The 26,123-nt window shown below is 43.9% G+C and overlaps 1 protein-coding gene and 1 long non-coding RNA gene across 6 annotated transcripts in view; one reads left to right on the top strand and one right to left on the bottom strand.

Moving 5' to 3' along the window:
- The window catches only part of LOC138527626 (galactoside alpha-(1,2)-fucosyltransferase 2-like), a 161,256-nt gene extending 149,386 nt beyond the window's left edge, over positions 1 to 11,870 (bottom strand). For all 4 annotated transcript variants that reach the window (XM_069638953.1, XM_069638963.1, XM_069638972.1 and 1 more), the window contains exon 1: positions 11,616 to 11,870. The gene's annotated coding sequence lies outside the window, so the exon portion shown is untranslated. The remainder of the gene's footprint in view (positions 1 to 11,615) is intronic.
- The window catches only part of LOC138527639 (uncharacterized), a 112,765-nt gene that overhangs the window by 32,596 nt on the left and 54,046 nt on the right, over positions 1 to 26,123 (top strand). The gene's annotated exons all lie outside the window — the stretch shown is intronic.

The raw sequence follows: 26,123 nt of genomic DNA, 5'->3' as shown, positions 1-26,123 counted from the left end.
TCACCACATTTTGGACTTTGCTGGGGGTTCTGGGAAATACATTCTGGGCCGATTTGCGCAAGTCAGACCTCTGTGGATTCCCACTGGTGTCCTCTTTATGGAAATGCATGGGGTTCCCTGATTTCCTTTGTGGCTTTTACGCCTTAGGCCCAAATCTGTAGGTTGTCCGCATGAGAGAAATTCCTGAAAATCTGCTGTGCCGAAAGACTTGGGGTTACCCGTGTTTTAGCCTTTTCGCTTTGTGCCCAGGTAGGTGCACCCACACATGTGAGGTACTGTTTTTGTCGGGACACCTGTGGGAATGTGGGAAGGTAGGCCATGTGTTGTTGGCAGCGTGTTTCGGTTGGGTGAGCAGAGTGAAATATGCAAAAATTGTGTTTTTTTGCCACATTTTGGACTTTGCTGGGGTTTCTGGGTAATAAATTCTAGGCAGATTTGCAGAAGTCAGACCTTTGTGGATTCCCACGGGTGTCCTCTTTTCGGAATGCATGGGGTTCCCTGTTTTCCTTGGTGGCTTCGACACCCTACGTCCAAATCTGTAGGTTGTCCGCATGAGCAAAAGTCCTGAAAATCTACTGTGCCGAAAGACTTGGGGTTACCAGTGTTTTAGCCTTTTCCGTTTGTGCCCAGGTAAGTGCACCCACACATGTGAGGTACCATTTTCATCAGAACTCCTGTGGGAATGCAGGAAGGTAGGCAATGTGGTGTTGGCAGCGTGTTTCGGTGGGTGAGCAGAGTGAAATATGCAAAAATTGTGTTTTTTTTGCCACATTTTGGATTTTGCTGTTGTTTCTGGGTAGTAAATTCTAGGCCGATTTGCACAAGTCAGACGTCTGTGGATTCCCACGGATGTCCTCTTTTTGTAAATGCATGGTAGTTCCTGTTTTCCTTGGTGGCTTCGATACCCTAGGCCCAAATCTGTAGGTTGTCTGCATGAGCAAACTTTCAGAAAATCTGCTGTTCCGAAAGACTTGAGGTTACCTGTGTTTTAGCCTTTTCCCTCTGTACCCAGGTAGGTGCACCCACACATGTGAGGTGCCATTTTCGTCAGGACACCTGTGAGAACGCTGGAATGTAGGCCATGTGTAGTTGATGGTGTGTTTTGGCAGGTGAGCAGAGTGAAATATTCAAATAATTGTATTTATTTCGCCACATTTCAGACTTTGCCGGGGGTTGTGGATAATACATTCTGGGCCGATTTGCACAACTTAGACCTCTGTGGATTCCCACAGGAGTCCTCTTTTCAGCAATGCATGGGGTTTCCTGTTTTCCTTGGAGCTTCGATTACCTAGGCCCGAATCTCTAGGTTATCCGCATGAGCAAAATTCCTGAAAATCTGCTGTGCCAAAAGACTTGGGGTTACTTGTGTTTTAGCCTTTTCCCTTTGTGCCCAGGTAGGTGCACCCACACATGTGAGGTACCACTTTCATCAGAACTCCTGTGGGAATGCAGAAAGGTAGGCCATTTGTTGTTGGCAATGTGTTTCGGCAGGTGAGCAGAGTGAAATATGCAAAGATTTGTTTTTTTCACCACATTTTGAACTTTGCCTGGGGTTCTGGGGAATACATTCTGAGCCGATTTGCACAAGTCAGACCTCCATGGATTTCCACGGGTGTCCTCTTTCCGGAAATGCATGGGGTTCCCTGTTTTCCTTGGTGACTTCAACACCCTAGGCACAAATCTGTAGGTTGTCTGCATGAGCAGAATTCCTGAAAATCTGCTGTGCCAAAAGACTTGGGGTTGCCCGTGTTTTAGCCTTTTCCCTTTGTGCCCAGGTAGCTGCACCCAAACATGTGAGGTACGTTTTTTGTCAGGACACCTGTGGGAACTCGGGAAGGTATGACATTTGTTGTGTTTACATAGTTTTCATAACATTTCAACCCATTTTCTGCTGCCCTTTGTCACACAACCCTTTCATTTCCCAAATGTGACCTACATTTAGTCACTGCTTTATGCACTATATACTTTATGCACAATACACTTTATGCAGAAGTCACCTAGCCTTCAAAAGGTATGCCTCTGCTCTTTCAAAAAATGGATGCTTGCCCATCCTCACCACATTTGTTTTCCTTATTTACACATGCTAATTATGTCTGTTTAGGCCGTAAGCATAAAACTCCTGTGTACCATGGCTCTGTTTTTGGCTTGTGGTATTGCTTTTTTGTGAAACATTACAAAAAATGTGTGATTTCCTAACTAGAAGAGTCAGGGGAATGTAGCAGAGCATTGTTTTTTCTCAAAATTCACAGAAGCCATTGCTTTACCGGGCCAACCATGTCCACCACATACCTTTTTTTCTTTCATTTTCCAGATTTGATCACAAACTATGGAATTTTTCCCTACATAGTTGTTGCCTGACCTGCGCAAATCACCCCTTCCTAAACTAGGAATTTTGTCTACTTTTCAGAAATGTATCCCTTTATTTCCGCCCATTCAGCTTTCCTACCCTTTTCTTCCATTCCTTCCACGCATGTCCTATTGGAACAAAGGCCAAAATCACCTACCTCTCACAAAACGGTAGATAACCATATCAAAATAAGTTTTTTTCATTTCCACTCAACCTATTTCTGAAAGCCGGGAAAATGGGGAATTCACCACAGGAAACCATTTGTTCCTAGCTCTTAGAAGGAAAAAAAAAACAGGCTTCTTTGTACATAATTTTATTGCATTTTCTGAGAAAACCCTACATTTTCTCCTTTTTTGGTTATTTTCTCTCACTGGCCTACAGCAAACTAGGATTCCTGGATGGTGTTACAACCACCTACAAGTGGGAAAAAAGGGGGCAAATTTGGCCAAGATATCTCATGTAACAAAAGCGTTACAAGGCATTGAATGGCGACATACCGAAATCACCAAAAAAGGCCTTGGCACTGGGGGGAAATACCCATGGCAGTTAAGGGGTTCAATATTCCCTGAAGTGCTGCACACTTCAAATAAACATAGTGTCAAACTTAAACTCACATAAATGTAATAAGGTTTTTTAATCCTGTATGGATTTTGCTTCCCAGTGACCCAACTGTGCAGAACACACACTAATGTTATTTCAAACATAGTACTTAGAATGTACTGCTTATGAGGGTCTGAAAAGTTTAGTCACTGATATGTAGAACTATCAACAGTTAGAATGTGCCAACAGGTATCTAACTGCTTCCAAAAATATCCTTCAGAAATATAAAACTATCAACAGTTAGAATACGCCAACTGGTATCTAACAACATCAATTGTAGTGCAAAGTTGCTTTTAAATGCAAAACAGTTTCAATATGCCAACAATTATCTAAGTACGTCAAAAATACCCTTCATTACATTTACTGCAAATACACCATCACAATTCTTCTTACTCCAAAACTGTTTGTAACAACAAATCCACTTATGTGTGCACTTAAAACATTAGTACTGCACACATCAAAGAAACATACTGTGAAACTTAAACTCACAGAAATGTAGTTTTTTTTTTAATCTTATAGGGATTTTTTCCCCCAATGATTGTGCAAACAGAACAGCAACTGTGCAAAACACACATTAATGTTGTTTCACACATAGTACTTAGAATGTACTGATTATGAGAGTCTAAAAAGTACATGAATATGTGAGATTGTATGCAATGAAATATTTTAAACTATCCTGCTGAACATATTATACTGTTTTTTATTCACAGCGAAGAAGCAAAGATTTCTCCTTCATTACCATGTACAACAAACTCAACCTGTACAGCAATCATAAGTACTATTTGCACTTCAATTGTATTATGTCACTATGTTACAAATACTGTATACTGCCCCTACACTATCTACAATTACTGTACACATATTATTATAATGGTTGTATCCAGAGGCCAGATTCAATTTCTATACACATATTATTATAATGGTTGTTGACCTCTGTCCATGTCCAGTAGATGGCTTTAAATTCAAGAGACAATTAACGGCCATGCACCCAAGAATCTGGCCACAGGCCACAACCACCACACCACACCAAAATTTGGCCTGAACTTCCCAATTCAAATGATGTCTGCAGACAATCGAAATGGACCACCAAACCTATTTTTCACCTATGAAAACATCCCCATATCATCAATATTGCACACCCTTACCCTGACAAACCCTCTTTCATTCACCAAAAAACCCAAAAATGTAGTTCTCAAGCTGTCTGCCCAAGACTCTGTCTGCGGACTACCGTGTTGTCCGCGGACTGCTGTGCCACCCGTACACTCTTTTTTCACCTATACAAAGAGCCCATAACATCTTTTTATCACTCTCTCACCCTTCTCAGTCCCTCTTTCGAACACTAAATGACCCAAAATGTGGTTTCCAGACTTTTTCCCCACTGATCCGTCCGCAGTCAGTACGGCTGTCCACAGATCCAACATGGTGGCTGTTTTGGAAAATATGACACCCCTCACGTTTTTATTGACCAATCCGTGGACCCCACGCTGCCCTCTGGGCCAATCAGAGGCCCGTCCATGAACTGAACAGAGAAGTGGGTCGACGGATCGAACCCAGATATCACTCTTTTTTTTTTACCTTCCTTTGGGCCATTTAAAAGAAAACTACTGGACGGATTTACACCAAATGTGCAAAAGCACACTTTCGGGACCAAGCCGCCACTCCTGTTGCAAATTTGGTGTAAATCCATCCAGCGGTATGGGCTGTAGACAGAAGCAAATATTTTTTTTGGGACCCCGATAATAAATTTGCCCTCCCTGAGAAAACCTCACCAGTCTTCGCAGGATCAATCTGACAGGGCCATATACTTTTTTGGGTGGGGATTCCTTCAGGGCGGGCAAAGTTATAAGCCGTCCAAAAAGTGCTTGTTCAGTGTTTGAGCAACATAACTGCAGTCCCTGTAATATATACCTCTCTATATGTATGTATATATTTTAATCAACAATCTATGATCAAATAAACAATCTGAATTATATCTCTCACTTCTAAAATCCAATATTCCCTTAAACCACAAATCCAGAAAATACAACTCTGTTCCTTTTTCGATTATCCACATCTATTTCAAAAATAACTTGTATACTGAAATGAGACTATGGAACAGGGATCATCTAATTGTACACCATAATGGAAATTCACACATATCTGTGATTCTGGGCACAATGGGCCTCATTACGAGTGTGGTGGACCGGAAACAAGCGTACCCTACAAGTCTGCCTGCCGGTACCGCTGCGCCAGTGCTTCCCAGTCCCCATTCCCCTGGAGTCCGATCGGCATCCAAGGGAATGGGGACTTACCGAATCCCCCGCCTGACTTCCCGCTCCGCCAGGGCTTGTAATGTCCCGGTGGCACCGGAACGTCAGGTGAAGGATTCAGTGTTTTCATGGTTGTCGGCAACACACCGGTGACACCGGCAACCCACCAGTGTAACCGCGAGTTAGCGCCTAGCTCGTAACGAGCCCCAACCTGTGTTACACAATCCATGCATGTGTTGAGATTAGTGTTGTTTTTCTCCACACTCCTGCACAAACCTCCATCTAAGGACCCCCCATGTAATTGATTGATAGCAATAGCTGAACCTTATGGAACAGGATTTGAGAACACATTTTCAACATAGATTTATGAAACAACGGTGTGAATAAAGTAGGTGTCAATATCATGCAGAGGTTTTTAGCCATTACTAGCTTTAGAATTTGTACATTCGGCACTTACTTTGCATTCAGATTACACCGACCGTTCCATGTTATAGGATTCAGGAAGTAGCAACTTAGATAATAAACAACATAGTGCTGTACAAAAAGTAGGGATACAACAGAGAAAGGACAAAGGGTTAGCTTGGGGAGGGGCAGCCAATTTGATGGTTCATCCCAATGGGCCAGATTTGTAGATCTCCAGCAATCTTTGATGAACAAAGATCCTCATTCCAAGTTGGGCGGTAGGGTAAAAAAAGTGCTGTATTCGAGGATAACAGCACTTTACTGGACCGCCCGACTACATGAGTGCTGGTAATGATGGCATATCCCATCATGGAGTCCTATGGGACTCCATGAATGGGGATTTACACTGCTCTGCTGGCACCCGTAATCCGGCAGCAATGCCACCGGACCGGGTGCCGGTAAAGGTAAGTACCAGATGCAAGCATCCTAGCGTCTCTACCACCAGGATACCGGCATAGCCAGAATGAGGCCCATAGTTGTGTATGTGTAGTATTCTGCCATAATCCTTTATGACTTTAATACTTTCACTGTCTATGTAATTACAAGTATAGTTCAGCCTCATTTTTATGGGGATGCAAAATGATGATTACCCGTGAAAACCCACTTGCCACAGATAAACCATTCATAATCAAATCCACTACACAGAGCAGGAACCATGGCAGGAAATCCAAAGGCATTTCTGCCTGCAACAGTATTCTGATGCAGGTGGAGAGACCAGGATAGCTATGGACTCTGCCTTAGCACGAGCTAAGAGCAGGTGGAGTCCAGAGGGATCTGCTGTAATGGCAGCTGCTACATTTTTACATGGTGACTGCTGTTACTGATCTCTTCCACTTGCGCAGAATCAAAACTGGAGCTACTTCACAGCATATTGAGATGTAAGGCACAGGACCGCAGGGTACAACCAGAATCCCATGCCAAACACTGCCATTCTGGAAAACACAAGAATCCCTCAGGAAGATCCTGGAAATCAGGATCAGTAGTGGTTGGGCTGTTTCAATGGATTCCACGTCTCCATGAAAAGATGCAGTTATTTGGGCATTACCACCAGATGTTATTTGCAATGCAAAGAAGAAAGGCTAAAAGGCTCAAACTTAGGCCTGTTCATGGGACTAAACAAAATAAATCACTTGAATTAAATGTATTTATGTTTGTTGGTTTGTCTTTATTAAAACAACATGGTGCAGGCCTATCCTGTTGCTAAATTCTGGCTACATCAACGGGATATAGGAATGTCCCGCATGACAGGCGTTATGGGAAGGAAGCATTGAAAAAGTCCTGCTTTTGGGGGGATAGTAATTCTTCCAATGTGCAGTCAAAGGGGAGAGAGAGAGAGAGATAGAGAGAAAGAGAGAGAGAAAGAGAGAAAGAGAGAGAGAGAGAAAGAGAGAAAGAGAGAGATAGAGAGAGAGAGAGAAAGAGAGAGAGAGAGAAAGAGAGAGAGCTTAGCTATCAGCCAACCTTGGGTTCAAACGCCACTCTCCAACAACACCACTACATGAGGAACATTTTGCGGCTGGTCAATTTTTATGGTGAAAATCAGAAAGGTTTTTCTTAAAACTGACCAGAGGAAACATGCCCAAATCCACCGAGGTGGATTTGGTGGGGGCGGAGTTCTTCCTTGGTGAAAACGTTTAAAAAAATGTGTTTGAATCATGGGTTTAGAAGAACACAGGTCTGAAGACACAGATAACAAGTCATTGATCTATATCAGATACATAAGACCTGTCTCAACAAAATATGCCAGAATTGCTCTTCTTTTAAGGTGCAGTTGCCCAAACACTATTATGAGGCTGTCAACAAAATATGCCAGTGCTACTTCCTTTTCATGCTGGTTGTGCCCAAATAAGGTCTTGAGTCTTGTCCCAACCGTGTATGGCTGCATTGTCTCTGTAAAACAAATGTTCATACAGCTTATGCACAAGCAAATCACGAGGCCTCTCAACAGATTGCACTACATAATCAAAGCAGACCTACCATTCTTCTTAATGGCACATTTATAATGCCCTGTGTAATCTCATCCCATGCTTCCTATTCATAGTACATATGTCAGGCAAGTACTTTGAAGGTGCCCTTTGCAAGTTAACTCATTATACAACTCAAATATTAATTTGCTCCCTAAGGATTTTGAGTAGACAAATGTCATGCTTAGAGTCTCCTACTTTAGCATTGCTAACCTTACCATATATGTGGAGAGAACCATTGCAATATAACTTACTTCGCCTGCCACGGATAATGGGTATGGGCTATGCCAGGTATTACTCGTCTATAGTATTAAGGCAATGGATATTCAGACAGTAGAATGCTTTTCAAACAGTATGCATTGTTTCTAAGTGTTCAGAGTTGTATTGGGCATAGAACTTAACAAATTATATTGTAACTCACTGCTATACCAAAATGATTTCACTTTTCAGATGTATAATCCTACCCAATAATATTAGGGTGGAATAAGTTGCAAACGATCATGTGTGCACTGCAAAATAATTGTGGACCAGCAGATCCATGACATTTCTTTAAAATGCATATAATATCATGGTGAGGCACTAAATATGTTTTGCTTGCAAAGTACTATGGGTATGCAAATATCCCAGTGAGTATTTAACTGCTACAATTTATCATGTTTAACAGTGCCCTGTCAACTAGTATTGGAGGCGAGCACAGGAGCCAGAGAGGGGTACGGGTGAAAGGGCACAGGAGAACACTCCTTGCGGGTGAAGAACAAATCAGTAACTTTAAAAAAGTCGGTTGTTTCGGCAGTACAATACAGTGCAGAAAATAGGTTTGTTTGCTGAAGGAAGGGAAACTTAAGTAACAGTCTAGAGAACTGCACTTTCTCTTTCTATGCTCAGCTGCTGAGGGCTTTTCAATATAAAAATGTGTTCTGTGTTTATTGACTGTAGAATCCCCCTGCATCTTGTTTAACTGATAATAGTGAATTACAGAGGGATCCCTAGTTACAGAAGAAGGCTCTCAAGCTGTTGTACCTCTGAGCATTGATGCTACTAACCCAAAGGGCATACATATGTGAATTATTTCAAAAGGGCTCTATAAGCAACCTCAGTAAGTCTCTTGTTGAATTTTGTCTAGGCTGTGGTGAAGAAGGGTGGGCAAAACTATAGGCTGTATTATGTGCCCTGTCATTTTACTTCCTACATTAGGGGTAAAATCAAGGCTTTGATAAGAATGTGCTTCCTACTTAGAGTGAAAAAAAAATGTAGGGAGTAAAACAAGTAATTAATTGCCAACCGGGAGACTTTATGCTTATTAAAAGATGTTCTTTGGCCTTATAATTCAATTTAAGATCAGTCAGAAATATTATGCTGCTCTGCTGATCACTGATTCGAAACAATATCGCTTGAGCTTTGTGGGCAGAAGCCAGGGGTTGGTTCATATGTGTTCCTTGTTTCCCATTTTTATTGGGCACATTTATCTGTTTTTAGGGATTATAAATGGATGCTGTAAATGGCACTTAGCTGTAAGGCTGGTTTTGAGTAACTCACAGGACAACATAATGTGGATAGTCAGCAGAAGCCAGGGAATTTTGATCATCATATTCTATGGTGCAGTTACTCTGATGCAATTAGCATCTTTACACAAGTTATAAGAGGCATGTTCTCCTGGCCCTTGAATTACTTGATTAAACCCCTATTGGAATATTTTCCAACACATTCCTTTTAGTTGCCTTTGTTCCATCTGCCCTTTATTGTATCCGGTCTGATTTTTCATAACCACATCAGTTATGAAATGCACTATTTGTTTTTTTCTAATACACATTAGTGTTTTTTCAGTAGCATAAAGCACACATTTGTCTCTGTTTTTCTTTGTTAGCTACTACGCCATATCTTGAGGTCTTGAACTGGCTGATGACTTCACTTTATAATCACATTTAAAATATTAATTTTTTTAGCCTATGTGTTTGGAAAAAGTGTTGTAGGATGCACATTTTACGTAAATTTGTAAAGAATTGCAGTGGTTTCGAAGGGGAAATTCCTACCCAAACTCTCTTCACAAATGGTAGCTCACTAACTACGCATGCTCACAAAGTGGCTTACCTCGTGAGTTGTGGACATGTAAAATAAAGTGTGCACGAAAAGGTAACCAGTTCCGCACTTAGAGAAACATAATTACACAGAACATTGATGCCCACACCTGTTGGCAATGCCCAAAATCAAATCTGACCCCTTTCACGCTAGTGTCCAAAGCAAATAATGTCTCCTGTCTCAACAATGTTTGCCTGTACAGCCCACCCTTTGTGGTTAGTGCTGCATGCAAATAATAGTCTGTTTTACCACTATATGCCCACGCTGACCCCAGTTCTACCTCATGCTGCTACATCCACAACACATATTAACAAGGACAAAATATATTTGAAATATGAATATCTCTTTTTCTGTCTGGTCCTACATCTCTGCTCTATTCTGAGCTGAAATAAGAAGTCCCACTGTTAGAGTGCTAGGTGGGCTCCCATTCAAATACCTTAATTGTGCGTTTTTGTGCTTGCTGATCCTACAACCAATATCACATCAGACTTCCTATGGGCCAAGGCTCCCAACATCTCATAATGCCCCCAGGGACAGAAACCCCAGACGGTCCGTTTATGGTATGATCTTCTGTCTCACATAAGGACTTTCAACGCCATCAGTCCTGGCAGACACAAGGGGCCTCATTACGACCCTGGCGGAACGGGTTAAACGGCGCCGTATAAGGCTGTGGCACCGTTCAACCCATTTCGCCACATTACGAGGTCCCCTTGCGGGACACGTTAAGCACACCTGGGAAAACCAGGCGTGCATACCGGGTCCCGCGAGGGGAAGAGGGAGCAAACAACGGGCCATCTCGTAATGGCCCGTTGTTTACTCCCTCTCCCGTTCCCATTCAGCCCTATGGGGGCTGAAATGGGAATGGGGATGAACCGTGTCCGTGTCCTCGAGTGAGGAATTACCGGGCCATCCGAACTCGGAATGGTCCGGTAAGTCCTCATTCCGAGGACACGGACACGGATGCGGTTTTGCCGGCAGCCATGCCGCCAATACCGGCATACCTCGTAATGAGGCCCAAGGTGTCATGTCTTGAAGTGCACCCCCATCTCAGGTTTACTGCCATGAAATACGGTGGCAGCCTGGGCATCATTTAGGGGCACTGCCCCAATTCCGATTATCCATTGACTAGCACTGTAGTAGAGGATGCCTGGCATAAGGCACAGACTTCACTGGATCCAGTGAGTGCCATTAGAGTTGTGGCATTGTAAGCAACAGATGCTACTATTACCCCACTAAATGGTACCCAGTGCATCAAGTTCATATCGATGAAAGGCTAACCTTCTAGCATACATCTTATGACCTCCATTTATGGTTATCTGGGCACACGGGATGAAATCCGTTGATTGCGAATTGTTTCCGCTTCTAACACACAAAAGAAATCTACAGGCAAAAAAAACAAACTGGGCAATATGGGAATTGCACAGCCCACCAAAGCTAGTTATTCAGACAGATCGCAGCCCATCTCTCTAAAAAAGAAAATCGTTGTTTAATTTACAATCTCGTTGCTTACAAATACGAGGGAAGGGAGCTCCTGTTCTATAAATGTTGGTGTTTTTAGTTCGCCTGAAGGGACTGGTGGTTTTTCAACCATAGGCAGCACCTGGGTAAACACACACGAAACTCTTCAAAATGCCTTAGTCCCCTTCAGTGTTATGCAAGGTCAAACGGCCCCCTTTCTACTACAGTTTCTTCGCTACTGCAAGAGGAAGTGAGTCAACAGTCATGCCAATGCAAGTAGCTGGTAGCAGCTCCAATCTCAGGAGCATTCGCAATTGTAAGGAGTATCACCATTGCACAGCTCAGCTACTGGCAACTTTTCCCGGAACTGCTACTAGCAGTCGAGAAGTAATACCTATCCTAATATTGTATTCAGGCTGTCTCCATTTTCCAGCCCTACGGACTGCCGTGCACTAGTACCTGAGTCTCTGGGGGTTTCTTTGTTGCTGCTGATTTTCTGTTAAGCTCCAGTTCTCCCGCGTCTGTTCACCGAAGCGCAGAGGTAACAGGGTCTGTCCTACAAGCTTCAGCGGTGCTCCTTATGCTAGTCATCTGATGACCATCGCCCCTGTCACTCACTTCACCGAAGTCCTTATCCAAGCCAGGTTTATCTGAAATGGCGGTGGCCGGGCAACGCTGATTAGACCAGAATCATTCTCTCTCATGGCTCCTCGTTTTCTTCCATACGTTCTTGAAAAAAACACAAAACCTGTTCGACAAGTATTACAAGGTGTTCTTGAGAGGTGCTTGCTAGAGTAAACATGCGAAACTATTCCCCTGAAGTAAGGTTACAGCCAAGCATTCCACACCTTTTATTTTCTTTAAAGCACAGTATTCTACAACTTTACAATTCATATTATTTTCAATAATTATTTTCTCTGCCACAAAAAGCTGACACTCTATGCTGCTGTCACTGCACTGTCCTACCACCATTGCAATGGCTCCTAAAATATGTTTTAAATGAGCAACAAGTTATTAATCTCACCACAAAAAGGTGGTGCACTTAGTAAAAACCACTAACTCTAATATCCTGCATGTCACTGCCTTTAAACAATTCTGTTATTTTCTTCACTTCTTCCTCAGCCTAATTATTATTATAATTGTTTTTTTTTTATAACAAGCTTAATGGTATACACCAAATTGTTCGTTTACAATTGTTCGAATGAACAACTGACCGATTTTAAAGGGTCACAATTTACCTTTTCACAATTGACCGCATATATATATATATATATATATATATATATATATATACATATATATATATATATATACACATATATATATATATATATACATATATGTGTATATATATATATAGCTTTGGTAATATATATATATATATATATATGGGGTTTTGGGGGTTTTTGGGTTGGCTGGGGGGTTGAGGGGGCTTCCGCCCGCATATATGTTACAATTGACCTTCACAATTCGGTCAATTGTGAAAAGGTCAATTTTAATTCAAACAGTAATAGGAACAATTCGTATACAACCAGCTTAATACCGAAGAGGTTTCTAAGCGCAGACCAGGGATTCGAGCCTGTGCTGGTGTTCTTGCTTCCAAGACGAGCACGTTGCCACTAAGCTATACTACCTGTGCCTTAAAGTAATTCTATTTGAATGTTTTACTTCATCCTCAATTAAATACCAATTTAATGTTCTACCTCTCCCTAAACTAAATCCTATAATTTTTGTCCATTCCCCTCAACCAAAGCCTCCTCAAATGCTGTGCAACCTTGAACTCCTGTCTGTCTGCAATACTGATTCAGAAATCAAACCATGTATGCCCTCCTTATAAAATGTAGGTCTGTACTAACTGGAACAGCTGTCCAACCCACAGACACGTTTTTGGAAAGATGCTTTGGCCGATCCGATAGCACAGCGAGTAGAGCGCTCGCTTTGATCTGTGTAGAGCATGCTGACACAGGTTCGAATCCCAGCAGGGTTAAACACAACCTTTCATCCTTCCGAGGTCGATACATCGCTCAGATAACTGAGGGTTCGTAGTGCTATATAAAACAAATTAAAAAAATAAATGCTAAACACTCAGGGTTCACTAACATACCTCTTGACAACACAACAATATTGCTTAAAGGAGTGCTAGTAAAAGCTACAGTATTAATGGGTGCCAGATGTATAATGGTTGTGGCTAGTGGGACTTCACTGGGAGAGACTCCCCTGTTATGAACAAGGAGTCCTGTTATGTGAAGGAACTCCCTAGACCTCTTCCTAAGGAGTCGACAAGAAAGTCTGAGAACCAACAAAGTCACCCCAAACTAGTTACTATTTGTTAGTACAATACCCCCAATGATCAATCTCAACAAACCACTCCTACTGTGAGGAAGAAGAATATGAGAACCATGAAGAGTACTCAATGGCTGGGAGCCAACCACACTGGGAGGAAGAAGATAGAATGAGAAATAAGAATCCTCAACAGAAAGAAACAAAGGACTGCTCGTCTATGCTGTGGAGGACCCAGCGATTCCTCATAAAACAAAAGGAAGGACCAGTGAATGGTGTCACTGAGCCTGGGAAGTACAACTTGGTTCTCAGAAGGAAGCCAGGAGACACAGAGAGGTCCTCAGCCAAGAGGACAATGAAGACCACGAAAAGAAGGATGCACCAAGAAGGCTGGGTGCTAAGATGTGTACCTGGAAAGCATGTGGAAGTGGTGGCATGACCCAGAGTGGGTGGACCGTGTGGTCCTCAAACTGCACTGATATCATACAAGAAAGGCACCTCAGAGCCACATCATGAAGAAAGAAGATGCAAATGCCCAAAGAGGTTGTATCAGCAGGACAAGCCTGACCCTACGCGATGAATGGTGACGCCAACCAGATTCAAGAGAGGAAAAGGGAAGAGTGTGAGTCCCAGGTGGGGGACAGGGCAAGGAAAGAGTGAAGATTACCAAGGGACCAATCATATTCGTCCCAATAAATGTGAATGTTGAAAAGAAAGTGAAGATTACCAAGGGACCAATCATACTCGTCCCAGTACATGTGAATATTGCAAAGAGAGTGAAGATTACCAATGGACCAATCATACTCGTCCAGTATATTTGAATATTAGAAAGAGAGTCAAGATTATCGAGGGAGCAATCATACTCGTCCCAGTATAGAGGAATATGTGAAACTAATTAATGAACACCAAGAAAGCCATCCTGTTTATCCCAAGAAAATTCAGAGCCAAAGGGAAAGTAACAAGCATAAGGGGATCCAGAAACTTGTTCGCAAGGAGAATAAGAGATTGGAGACTGGTAAAGGATCCATTGTGATCCAATATAATAATGCTAGGTTAGGATCCCAGGTTTATCCAAGGATAGAGCCCTATAAAGAGATACTGCAAGATTCAAAGAAGAATAAGGAAAAAGATCCTTATTTGTGGAACTAAGGAACTTTTTTTCATAGAAGACTATGGGAAGCCCAGAAGGGGTAAAAGCCCACTTGAAGAGCTAAAGGAACCAATTTGTGATATTACCAGGAACCATCTGAGGACAGAACGGTTAAGGTTATAGAAGCCTGTCCAGGAGAAGGGAGTCATTCTCCTGGGCTCTTCTTTCCTTTGAGCCTTCATTGATTATAGGTCTGGTCAGGATAGGGTAGGTTTGGATGGAGGATGGACTGTTGTTGTGGACAACCTCACTGGCAATGAACCCCCTAGTTACCTCTGTGTTAGGTAGGGCAAACACCTTATTGCTAGGGATAGCTAGGCCTTTTATCTATTATTTGAATAAACAAACCAGTACAAATGCCATAAATTGGTCTGTCTCCTTCTTCTGAACTACCACATATACTGTCAGGAGTAGGATCAATGTCTACCTGACATAACGTAGAGGGATCCAGAGGGAAAATAGTATTCTTTATTATACGACCAGACCTTGTAATCTGCTACCAACAATAGGTAAATTGGAATAAAACCCAGCCTAAAAGGCTGGCAGTAGTTATTCCCCAACCCACCCGTTTAAGAGCTCACTTACCAGATGACTATAACAGTGACAACCTGGAAGAGTCAATAGCGGTTGAAACCCTTGAATTCTATCCCGTTAGAGCACAGAACTTGACAGACATGAGTACCATCTAGACCTTGTTTGGACGTTTGGTAGATCACCTAATGCAAGCTGAGCAAAGCATCCAGGAAGGCTTAGAGATGTTGACGGCTACTCAACAAGGCCAGATTCTTCAACTCAGCATTTGACAACCATATAAATATGGGGAAGACCTGGGCGTGTTTTTCTGAATTTTGGAAGGCTCACTCAACAATTCGATTGGAGTGAGACATTGAAGACCTACTATTTAGCACCGTTTAAAATGGGATTTACAGGCTTCTTATCAAACTCTTAATCCTCAGTAAACCACCCCTTTCAATGAAATAAAAGCAGGACTTCTAAAGAGAGTGGGTCAAAAAGAACATTTTTATAGACAGAATTTCAGAGACATTTGTCTAAATCCTTCCAAAACTCCTTTGGAAATGGGAGCCCGGGTTCAGAATGCCTTGTACCAGTGGCTTGGGAGAAAGACCCTCTCAGAGGTATTGTAAGTCCTAGCCATGGAGCAGCTCACCAATAGGTTACCCCCTTTTTTACAAAGAGTGGCGTTACAACAATGCAAACCCACGTTTTACACTGCTGTCAAAGTAGCCCAAGCGCATGCCAAAGCCACTTAACAGTACAATCCATGCCAAAAACAGAGGAAGTGAGACAAGCACATTCACTCAGTAATCTGTCTTTGCCAATCGGAAAGATCAGCCAAAGAATATACCTCTTTTCTTAAAGAAACATGAAAAAGGGAGGAGATAAAACAGCCAATGCTGGTAAAAGGGACTCCCCTGCTGATAGAAGAGTCTGAAAAAGGTAACTCTGCCCCTCCTTTTATTCTACCCTGCTTCTCCTCAGAGGATAAGAGACATCTGGCACCACATTGGCCAAAAATAAAAGGTAAGAACCTATAGAGATAGGTTGGATGTCCGCCGAAGCATGGGAGGAGGAAGACTTGGGAAAAGAGGAAGAAGTGGAAGTTACACAAAGCTACTTCTGTGCTTCCTGTCCTTTTAAAACTCATGAAGAAGTAGCAGTGAATGGGTTACACTCTCTAGCATTGGCCAACTCTGGAAGCAAACAAACAGCTGTTTGGTCTGACCTAATTATGGGCAAGACTTGGAACTAGGCATACAGAGGTTGCTCAGCGAGTCTCTCACTGAGCTTGGAGATGCCCGGTTCGTAGTGAAAATGACTTAAATGTTGTATCTATAATGGTGAATGGTGTTATGTTGTTTTTCAATCAACCTGATTAGGTTGTGAAGAATAAAATCGTTTCTATTGATTCCAAGTGCTCAAAATTGTTTTATTTGTTTAAAATTCATTTGGCAGACACCCAAGCCGATGCATTTCAGATCGTTTGTCCTTCTTCAGCGCGGGCTCTAAAACACATTAACAGATATGAGGTTATTCAAACCTCTTATACATTGTTGACTCAATTACATACTTCAAAATAGTCGAGAAATAAACACAGTGTTAAACATCACAAAAACATACCTGTCTCTTAGTCATCTACACTTAAGGTGTGAATAATCCACTCCCCTTATATCGCCCCTGGTGCTACTTGATTAAACCTCCTTGTATGTAGCCTTTATGCTTGATCACTGATATTGTTCAATGGCGAACATTTAAATGTGCAGCTTCAAAGGGCATTAAAGCTTTGATGTCGCTTTTGGTAAGCATTGTTTTCTATACCAACAGCTGAAATGCAAAGTACCAGACTGTAGAGAATGTTTGCGGTAACAGCCTTTATTCTGAAACCTATCATAATAGTGAACTGACAAAAAACAGTTGTCCAGTGATATCGGTATTCACAGACGCTTACCTTGCGGAAGCGATTAGTCTGTGTCCGTTAGTGAAAAAACTGTCAGCTGCGTCCACGTTCTAGTGCATCCGGCGGCATGTAGTGATTCCCGTAAAATGTACCCTATTGATAGAACGCTTGTGTGAGCAGATTTCTGTCATCTAATATTGCGATAACTTGATCCGCCGAGTAGATTACAAACTTACTTGTGTACTGCTCAGGAGGGGTAAACGAAGGTCTACCAGTGTCTCCGCGTCCCAGCAACACGGTTGCCCTTGACGACGAGACGCTGGGACCCTTGTTTCCCTCATGTACTCTTACGTCATCATGTTGAGATGCAATGATGTTGTGAAATTCTCCCAATTGCTGACAGGAATTTTATTTAGGATTCACAATCATTTACTTTCTTATTAATGAATACCAATGGGGGTCGGACTCCTAGAAACAGTGCGTACAAGCCTCTGTATGTGTCAAGCTACATATCTATCATGTGCCGGTGCGTGATTAGATGATTCTGATGTCCTTGTTTGTACTGGATCTATATGTGGGACGCTTATATATATATATAGCTATGTCTGATTGAAAGGACATAATTGCCCTAGTATACCAGTCAGTAGTTCTAGTTAATTAATTACTGCCTACATACCTTACTATCTGTGCTGTGCACGTAATAGTAGATCTAGGTGGGAGGTATGTTTGGTCATGAACTTGCTGTGGTTGTAATGGTCTATTCCATCATGAAGAAGTATACAAGCTCATATTACTAATAAAAAGGCTCGCAGTACAGCTCCTTGTTCCTTCTTAGTAATATTCCCTTGTGTATCCAGTATGAGGTTGTGTATGTGCCATATATATGAATTCAAGAGGTAGAGGTTTATTCATCAGTAATTTAAGAATCCACTGCTATATCACCTCGCTGCTTATAATCTCGACTTACATAGTGCGTAAAGTCTGTTGAATGCTTGCCTATGAAACATTTTCAATCACGACGGACAATATATATGAACAGCCTGTTGCTGTATCCACTACTGTATCACCTCTCTGCTCATCATGTCTACTTGCGACAATACGTGAAGTCAATTTGATATTTGTCTCTGCAACATTATCAGTTACAAGATACGGTATATGAACAGTTTGGTATTGGTCTGATTACATACCATATAGATCCTTCCGGTCAAGGTTTACCTATTAGCATGTTGACAATCTATCCCTGTATCGCATTTCTAGTCATAATATCAACTTATAAAAATGCATGTGGATAATCTGAAATGTCTTTGCAACATTTGTATTTCAAAAAGCAGTGTAAGTCCAATTCTTCATTGAGACCTGATGGAGAGACAGTATTAAGTCTGTCGATCCAGAACGCTTTCAGTTGTCCAAGTCTTTTTGTCAGATGAATTTGTAGATTCTTGGCACTAATTACTTCAAGTATTTGGAACCGTATCTGTGCAAGCTGATGTTTGAATTCCTGAAAATGTCTTGTGAGTGTTGATTTTTCGTCCTTATATTGGATTTGTGTTTGTTCCATAGTATTCGTGCTTTGTTACTGGTTTGTCCTACTTATGTGAGGCCACATGGACACTCAATAGCGTAGATGACATTTTGGGTGTCACAAGTTGCGTAGTCCTTCAATTGTATTTTTTTGCCAGTTTTGGAATGTGTGATGACATTCCTGTCACGATGCCCGCTCCCGGGGAGCCGGCTCAGGCCCTGCGTCCCCGAAAGCGGACATCAGTTCCCCGGGGAAGGTCCCAGCAACCCCTTATAGGCGTCCTTTGGTCAGCGTCCTGGCGCCTATGGCGCCAGGCTCATAGAAAACGTCAGTCCTGGCGCCAGAGGCGCCAGGCTCATTATGAAAGTGTTTGGGTGCACTTACCGGATGCAGACCATGCTGCAGAACCCCGAACCCCGGCCTCCTTGAGGCCTGAAAGGAACTACTTTACCTGTGGGACTCATTTACCACCCTGGCGTGGTCGGGGAAGAATACATACCTGATTGGAGGAAGGACACATTCTAGGAACTTCTTTCAAGGCTATTTAAACCACACCCGATCAGCCACATGTGCTTCGCGTTGTTCTGCATCTAGCAGCTGGACGCTCACCTTGTCTGCTCCTGCATCTTGACTTCTGCCACACCTGCCAGCATCCTGAATCACCTGCAAAGGAAGGGAACAAGAGAACAGAAGAAGGAAAAGGCCTCACCTGCTAAATCTGCATCCCAGAGACATTTCGCCAACAATCCTGAAAAGGAAGACATTTATTTTTAAAAGCACATCGAATCGATCGCTGCAGCGCCGCATTCTACTCACTTTTACAGGGCGCCTCCATGTTCAGCAGCGACCATCCGGATTCGCAGTCGCGCCCCCGCGCCTAGGGAGAAAAAGACAAGAACAAAGGTGAGAGAAAGAAGGGAAAAGGGAAGCTAAAACTCCATGTCAAGACTTACCTGTTCGGTCATTCCCTTTTCATTTCGGGTCCGCGCCGCATCCAGGCATTTTCGGACCCCGGCCCCTAAGGGGAAAAAGACATCAGCGTTAATGAGTGAATGAAAAGACATTACCAAAACACTCATTAAAGACTTACCTGATTTCCACAAGGATTTCACCGCTCACCTTGGGTCGGTGCCTGTTCCCCGGCATTCCGTACCCCGGCCCCTATGGGGAAAAAGACACTAGCATTAGAACATTAAAGCATGGATACAAGGGGAACCACTTATAGAAAAAACTTACCTGGAAGCCAAGCAAGTTTGGTTCTCACCCATCCGAAAATCCAGTGACGTAACTGGATACCAACGCGCCCCTGCATCAGAAGCAGGATGGAGAGCTCGTCCTTCCAGACCCTAAGGTGAGACGCTACGGGGAAGCACAGAAGGGTTTTGAGGAGGGTGAGAGGGGTAAGTGGGAGGCCGATTGCATTACCCCACCAGACAGTTAACCCCCTATTCTCACCTACAGAAGGACACTTCTGCGAGTCAGACAAGCCAGATCTGGGGCCCGGTCCAGTCCGTCTTCCGAACCCTGCGCATCACCTTAGACGAGGTCACAGCAGCGCGAACCAGGCCAGCGCCCCCGTGGGAGTCAGGTGAGCGTTACAGAATGCAAAGCCTTCCTACAAATTCCTACCCAGGCGCTATGGAAACTTCTGAAACTGATCGGTTGCCCCAATTACTGGGGGAATTACGGGCCGAAGTACATGCCGCTCGTCAAGAGACTAATGCCCTCAAGAGGGAATTAATAATATCAAAGGAAAGAACTGATGACATGGCCAGACAGCTTTTGCAAGGTCAAGCTGGACAAACTCCTCTACCCTGTTCCGGAGGGAACCCCGCTCCTGTGGTTCCCAGTAACCCTGTGCAGATTAATCTACCTGGAAACATGCCGCTGGCCCCACCTGAACGCTTTGCTGGGGACCCCAAACTATTCGCCGTATTCATGAATCAGTGTCGTTTGCACTTCCTATGCAGACCTGGGGCCTTCCCTAATGATCAGACCAAAGTAGCCTTTGTATTGTCATATCTCAGCGGCTGCACTGCCGATTGGTCAGTTCCACTGGTTACTCAAGATGACCCGATTCTCCGTGATTTTCAAGGATTTCAAGCAAGCATGGAAAGGTTATTTGCTCGACATTCTCAGGGGCAGGCTCTGGATGACGAACTTCTATCCCTGCGACAGGGCAATCAGGACCTCCTATCCTATATTGCAACCTTTAATAGACTAATTGTGGAAACGGGATGGCCAGAGGATAAAAGAGTCACGTTATTTTATCGAGGTCTACGCGGAGAACTTAAAGATGTCTTGGCCCAAGTTGTAAATCCGCCCCAAGAATGCACAGAATATATACACTTAGTGGTCCAATTGGATCACAGACTTCAAAACAGAAAAACAGATCGGTCCAGGTTTGAGACCCGGGTGTTGGTCAAGACCCACGCTAACCCCAAGGGAGTTGATGTCTCTGAGCCTATGCAAATTGGAGGGGTTAAAGAACCCTTAACTCAAAAGGAACGTGAAAGGAGGCGGCAGTTAAAATTATGTCTTTATTGTGGGAACTCTGGACACTTTCTACGAGATTGCCCGGCAAAACCGCCCCGAAAAGTGGTAGGAGCCGCTGATAAAAACCATGAAGACTCTGTTTCGGGAAACGACTCAGCCCGACAAGCGTAGGGGTCCGCTTGCCGAGCTTGAAAACTAACTCTCAGACCTCGCATTCCATTGTGCCAATGGTTCTCGTAGATCCAGAAAAGCCTAAGCAGTTGCATGCAATAAAGGCATACATCGATAGTGGGGCTATTGGAAACTATGTGGATCGTGAATTGGTCTCTAGGATTAACCTCCCTCTCCGTCCTAAAACCAGCAAAGATGTCATCACCGCAGTCGATGGAACTGAAATTGCCTCTGGACCGGTAACACATTCCACTACTGAGGTGACTCTTATTGGTCCTGACGGCCATCGGGAGGCAGTTGTGTTTGATGTAATCAAGGCTCCACAGTTTCAGGTTATTCTTGGAATTCCTTGGTTAGAGACACATAATCCTCGAATTGATTGGCGAGCTAAGAGAATAACCTTCCCGGATTGTGCACAAACCTGCTACCCAGAAAACCTGAAGATTAATCTAGCATCTGTAACCTCTGCCTCCATGCAATTACCTCCGGAATACCAGGACTTTCAGGACGTCTTCCAAAAGGAACAGGCCAACACGTTACCTCCTCACCGATCGTACGATTGCCAAATCGATCTGGTGCCCGGTGCACAACCCCCTTGTAGCAGGATTTATGCCCTTACCGAACCTGAGAACCTGTATTTGAGACAATATTTGGATCAATACCTCGCCAATGGTTTTATTCGCCCGTCAAAGTCCCCGGCATCCTCGGCTTTGTTCTTCGTGCCTAAAAAAGAAGGCGACCTTAGAACTTGTATCGATTACCGCGCATTGAACCAGATACCGGTTAAAAACCGTTATCCTCTGCCTCTGATTCCTGAACTTCTTGACCAGGTGAAGGACGCTTGCATATACACCAAGTTAGATCTCCGGGGGGCATATCATCTGGTGCGAGTAAAAGAAGGCGACGAATGGAAAACAGCCTTCCGTACAAAATATGGATTATTCGAATACCAGGTAATGCTTTTTGGGTTGTGCAATGCGCCTGCTGCCTTCCAATTCTTCATGAATGATGTCCTTCGGGAACTCATCGATGTTTGTGTTGTCGTCTATATCGATGACATTCTAGTGTACTCCTCTTCGGAATCTGATCACAGACAACACGTTAGGGCAGTTCTGGAAAAACTGCGCCAACACAAACTATTTGCTAAACTGGAGAAATGTGTTTTCCATACCACAGAAGTTGAGTTTCTCGGTTTCATCCTGACACCCAAAGGAGTCCGAATGGACTCAAGAAAAGTGGATGCCATCCTCAAATTGCCATCACCTAGCTCTGTAAAAGGGGTTCAAAGCATGCTCGGCTTTGCCAATTTCTATCGCAGGTTTATCCCGGAATTTTCACGCATAGTACAACCCATTACTGCACTCTTGAGGAAAAATAAACGTTTTGAATGGTCTGAAGAAGCCGAGCAGGCCTTCCAGGATTTAAAAGCTAAGTTTACCTCCGCACCTATATTGAAACACCCACGTCCAGATCTCCCGTATGTCGTCGAAACTGACGCATCCAGCCTAGCCATGGGAGCAGTTCTGTCTCAAAGAGATCCTGAAACCAACCAACTGCATCCCGTAGCATTTTGGTCCAGAAAATTCTCGGCACCAGAGATTAATTACGCAATCACTGACAAAGAACTGTTAGCCATAAAGTCCGCTTTTAAAGCCTGGCGGCATTACCTGCTTGGTGCTCGACATACCATCACGGTGATCACTGATCACCGAAATTTACAGTATTTGAAAACCGCCAAGGCTCAGTCATCACGGCAGCTCCGATGGGCTTTGTTTTTCGCTGAATTTGATTTCGTGATTACCTATCGACCTGGCTGCAAGAAAGGCAAAGCAGACGCCTTATCCCGAATTGGAATGGGAGAATCTGATACAAACTCAGAACCAGTACCAATAATTCCCGAACAGAGAATTCTAGGCATGACTTCGTTACAGACGCTTGAAGACATTCAAGTCAGAGTGAAACAACTCCTGGACCCTACAGTCCTACATGATTGGATACAAAAGGGATCAGACTTTACCATAGATAATGGTTTACCTTATTACCAAGGACGCTTATTCCTGCCGCACAAGGATTAACACGAACTAGTTATTTCAGGTTATCATGATACATTAATAGAGGGACACCCCGGTATTGCCAAGACAATGGAAAAGGTGAAACGACAATTCTGGTGGCCCTCTTGGCGAAAAGATGTTAAATCTTTTGTGATGTCCTGTGGTGTTTGCGCCCAAAATAAAGGTCAAAAGAAAAGACCAGCCGGTCTCCTTCAACCTCTAGACATACCGCCAGCACCTTGGCACACCCTATCAATGGATTTTATTACGGACTTGCCTCCTTGTTCGGGATACAATACCATTCTGGTAATTGTGGATTTGTTTTCCAAAATGGCCCACTTCATTCCTTTGAAAGGTTTACCTTCAGCTTCTGTCCTAGCCAAAGAATTCCTCGAAAATATTGTTCGACTACATGGATTCCCATCTGTACTAATCTCTGACCGGGGAAGCCAATTCATTTCCCACTTCTGGCGCAAATGTTGTCAAATGGCACAAATCGACGTAAGATTATCGACCAGTCACCACCCTCAGACCGATGGTCAGACCGAGAGGACAAATCAGACCCTTGAGCAGTACTTACGGTGTATGTTACGGCAATCTGAAAGCAACTGGAAAGACATTCTTTGGATAGCCGAATACGCATATAATAATTCGGTACACTCTGAAACCTGCCATAGTCCTTTTTATACCTTGTTTGGACATCACCCTCGAACCTCAAACCTCGACTCACCTCAGAACCTCGGAGTGCCCGCAGTAGAACATCTGCATTCTACCATTACCCGAGCCTTCAAAGAGGCAACCACGCATTTACAACAAGCCAAGAGAAAATACAAGGAGAATGCTGACCTACATCGGAGTGAAGCACCTCCGTATCAGATTGGGGATCAAGTGTGGTTAGCTACCAGACATTTACCGCTCAAAGGGCCTCGAACTTTTAACCCAAAATATCTGGGACCTTATTCTATTACGGCAATAATTAACCCAGTAGCGGTTAAACTTGATTTACCAGCTAATATGCGAATTCACCCTGTTTTTCATGTGTCACTTCTGAAACCAGTGGTACCCGGAACCCGACTACTCAAACCTCCAGAACCTATTCAAATAGCTGGGGACCCGAATTCGAAGTGAAGAACATTTTAGATTAAAAAATGTTTAGGTCAAGCTTTTCTACCTAATTGGTTGGAATGGGTACGGACCTCAGGAGAGTTCGTGGGAACCCAGTGACCATGTGCATGCACCTCGATTAGTCAGGAAATTCCACCGACTCTTCCCAAACAAACCAAAATCCCCGGAGGGAACAACCTTGGGAGGGACCTTGGGGGGGGGGAGTGCTGTCACGATGCCCGCTCCCGGGGAGCCGGCTCAGGCCCTGCGTCCCCGAAAGCGGACATCAATTCCCCGGGGAAGGTCCCAGCAACCCCTTATAGGGGCCCTTTGGTCAGCGTCCTGGCGCCTATGGCGCCAGGCTCATAGAAAACATCAGTCCTGGCGCCAGAGGTGCCAGGCTCATTATGAAAGTGTTTGGGTGCACTTACCTGATGCAGACCATGCTGCAGAACCCCGGCCTCCTTGAGGCCTGAAAGGAACTACTTTACCTGTGGGACTCATTTACCACCCAGGCGTGGTCGGGGAAGGATACATACCTGATTGGAGGAAGGACACATTCTAGGAACTTCTTCCAAGGCTATTTAAACCACACCCGATCAGCCACATGTGCTTCGCGTTGTTCTGCATCTAGCAGCTGGACGCTCACCGTGTCTGCTCCTGCATCTTGACTTCTGCCACACCTGCCAGCATCCTGAATCACCTGCAAAGGAAGGGAACAAGAGAACAGAAGAGGGAAAAGGCCTCACCTGCTAAATCTGCATCCCAGAGACATTTCGCCGACAATCCTGAAAAGGAAGACATTTATTTTTAAAAGCACATCGCATCGATAGCTGCAGCGCCGCATTCTACTCACCTTTACAGGGTGCCTCCATGTTCAGCAGCGACCATCCGGATTCGCAGTGGCGCACCCGCGCCTAGGGAGAAAAAGACAAGAACAAAGGTGAGAGAAAGAAGGAAAAAGGGAAGCTAAAACTCCATGTCAAGACTTACCTGTTCGGTCATTCCCTTTTCATTTCGGGTTTGCGCCGCATCCAGGCATTTTCGGACCCCGGCCCCTAAGGGGAAAAAGACATCAGCGTTAATAAGTGAATGAAAAGACATTACCAAAACACTCATTAAAGACTTACCTGATTTCCACAAGGATTTCACCGCTCACCTCGGGTCGGTGCCTGTTCCCCGGCATTCCGTACCCCGGCCCCTATGGGGAAAAAGACACTAGCATTAGAACATTAAAGCATGGACACAAGGGGAACCACTTATAGAAAAAACTTACCTGGAAGCCAAGCAAGTTTGGTTCTCACCCATCCGAAAATCCAGTGACGTAACGGGATACCAACGCGCCCCTGCATCAGAAGCAGGATGGAGAGCTCGTCCTTCCAGACCCTAAGGTGAGACGCTACTGGGAAGCACAGAAGGGTTTTGAGGAGGGTGAGAGGGGTAAGTGGGAGGCCGATTGCATTACCCCGCCAGACAGTTAACCCCCTATTCTCACCTACAGAAGGACACTTCTGCGAGTCAGACAAGCCAGATCTGGGGCCCGGTCCAGTCCGTCTTCCGAACCCTGCGCATCACCTTAGACGAGGTCACAGCAGCGCGAAGCAGGCCAGCGCCCCCGTGGGAGTCAGGTGAGCGTTACAATTCCCTTTGGTTACATTATTGCAGTTGTTACATGCCAGGGTGCTTGCTTAGTTTCTTCTTCGCTATAGCGGATTGAGATTTCACAAGTAGATCTTTAAGATTATGACTTGGAAGCAATACGTCTGTGTTCGTTACT

The sequence above is a fragment of the Ambystoma mexicanum genome, chromosome 1q (genome assembly GCF_040938575.1).
Source record: "Ambystoma mexicanum isolate Mex_15411 chromosome 1q, UKY_AmexF1_1, whole genome shotgun sequence".
Lineage (NCBI taxonomy): Eukaryota > Metazoa > Chordata > Amphibia > Caudata > Ambystomatidae > Ambystoma > Ambystoma mexicanum.
Note: the sequence above shows the minus strand (reverse complement) of the source record. Positions and strands in the feature narration are given on the sequence as shown.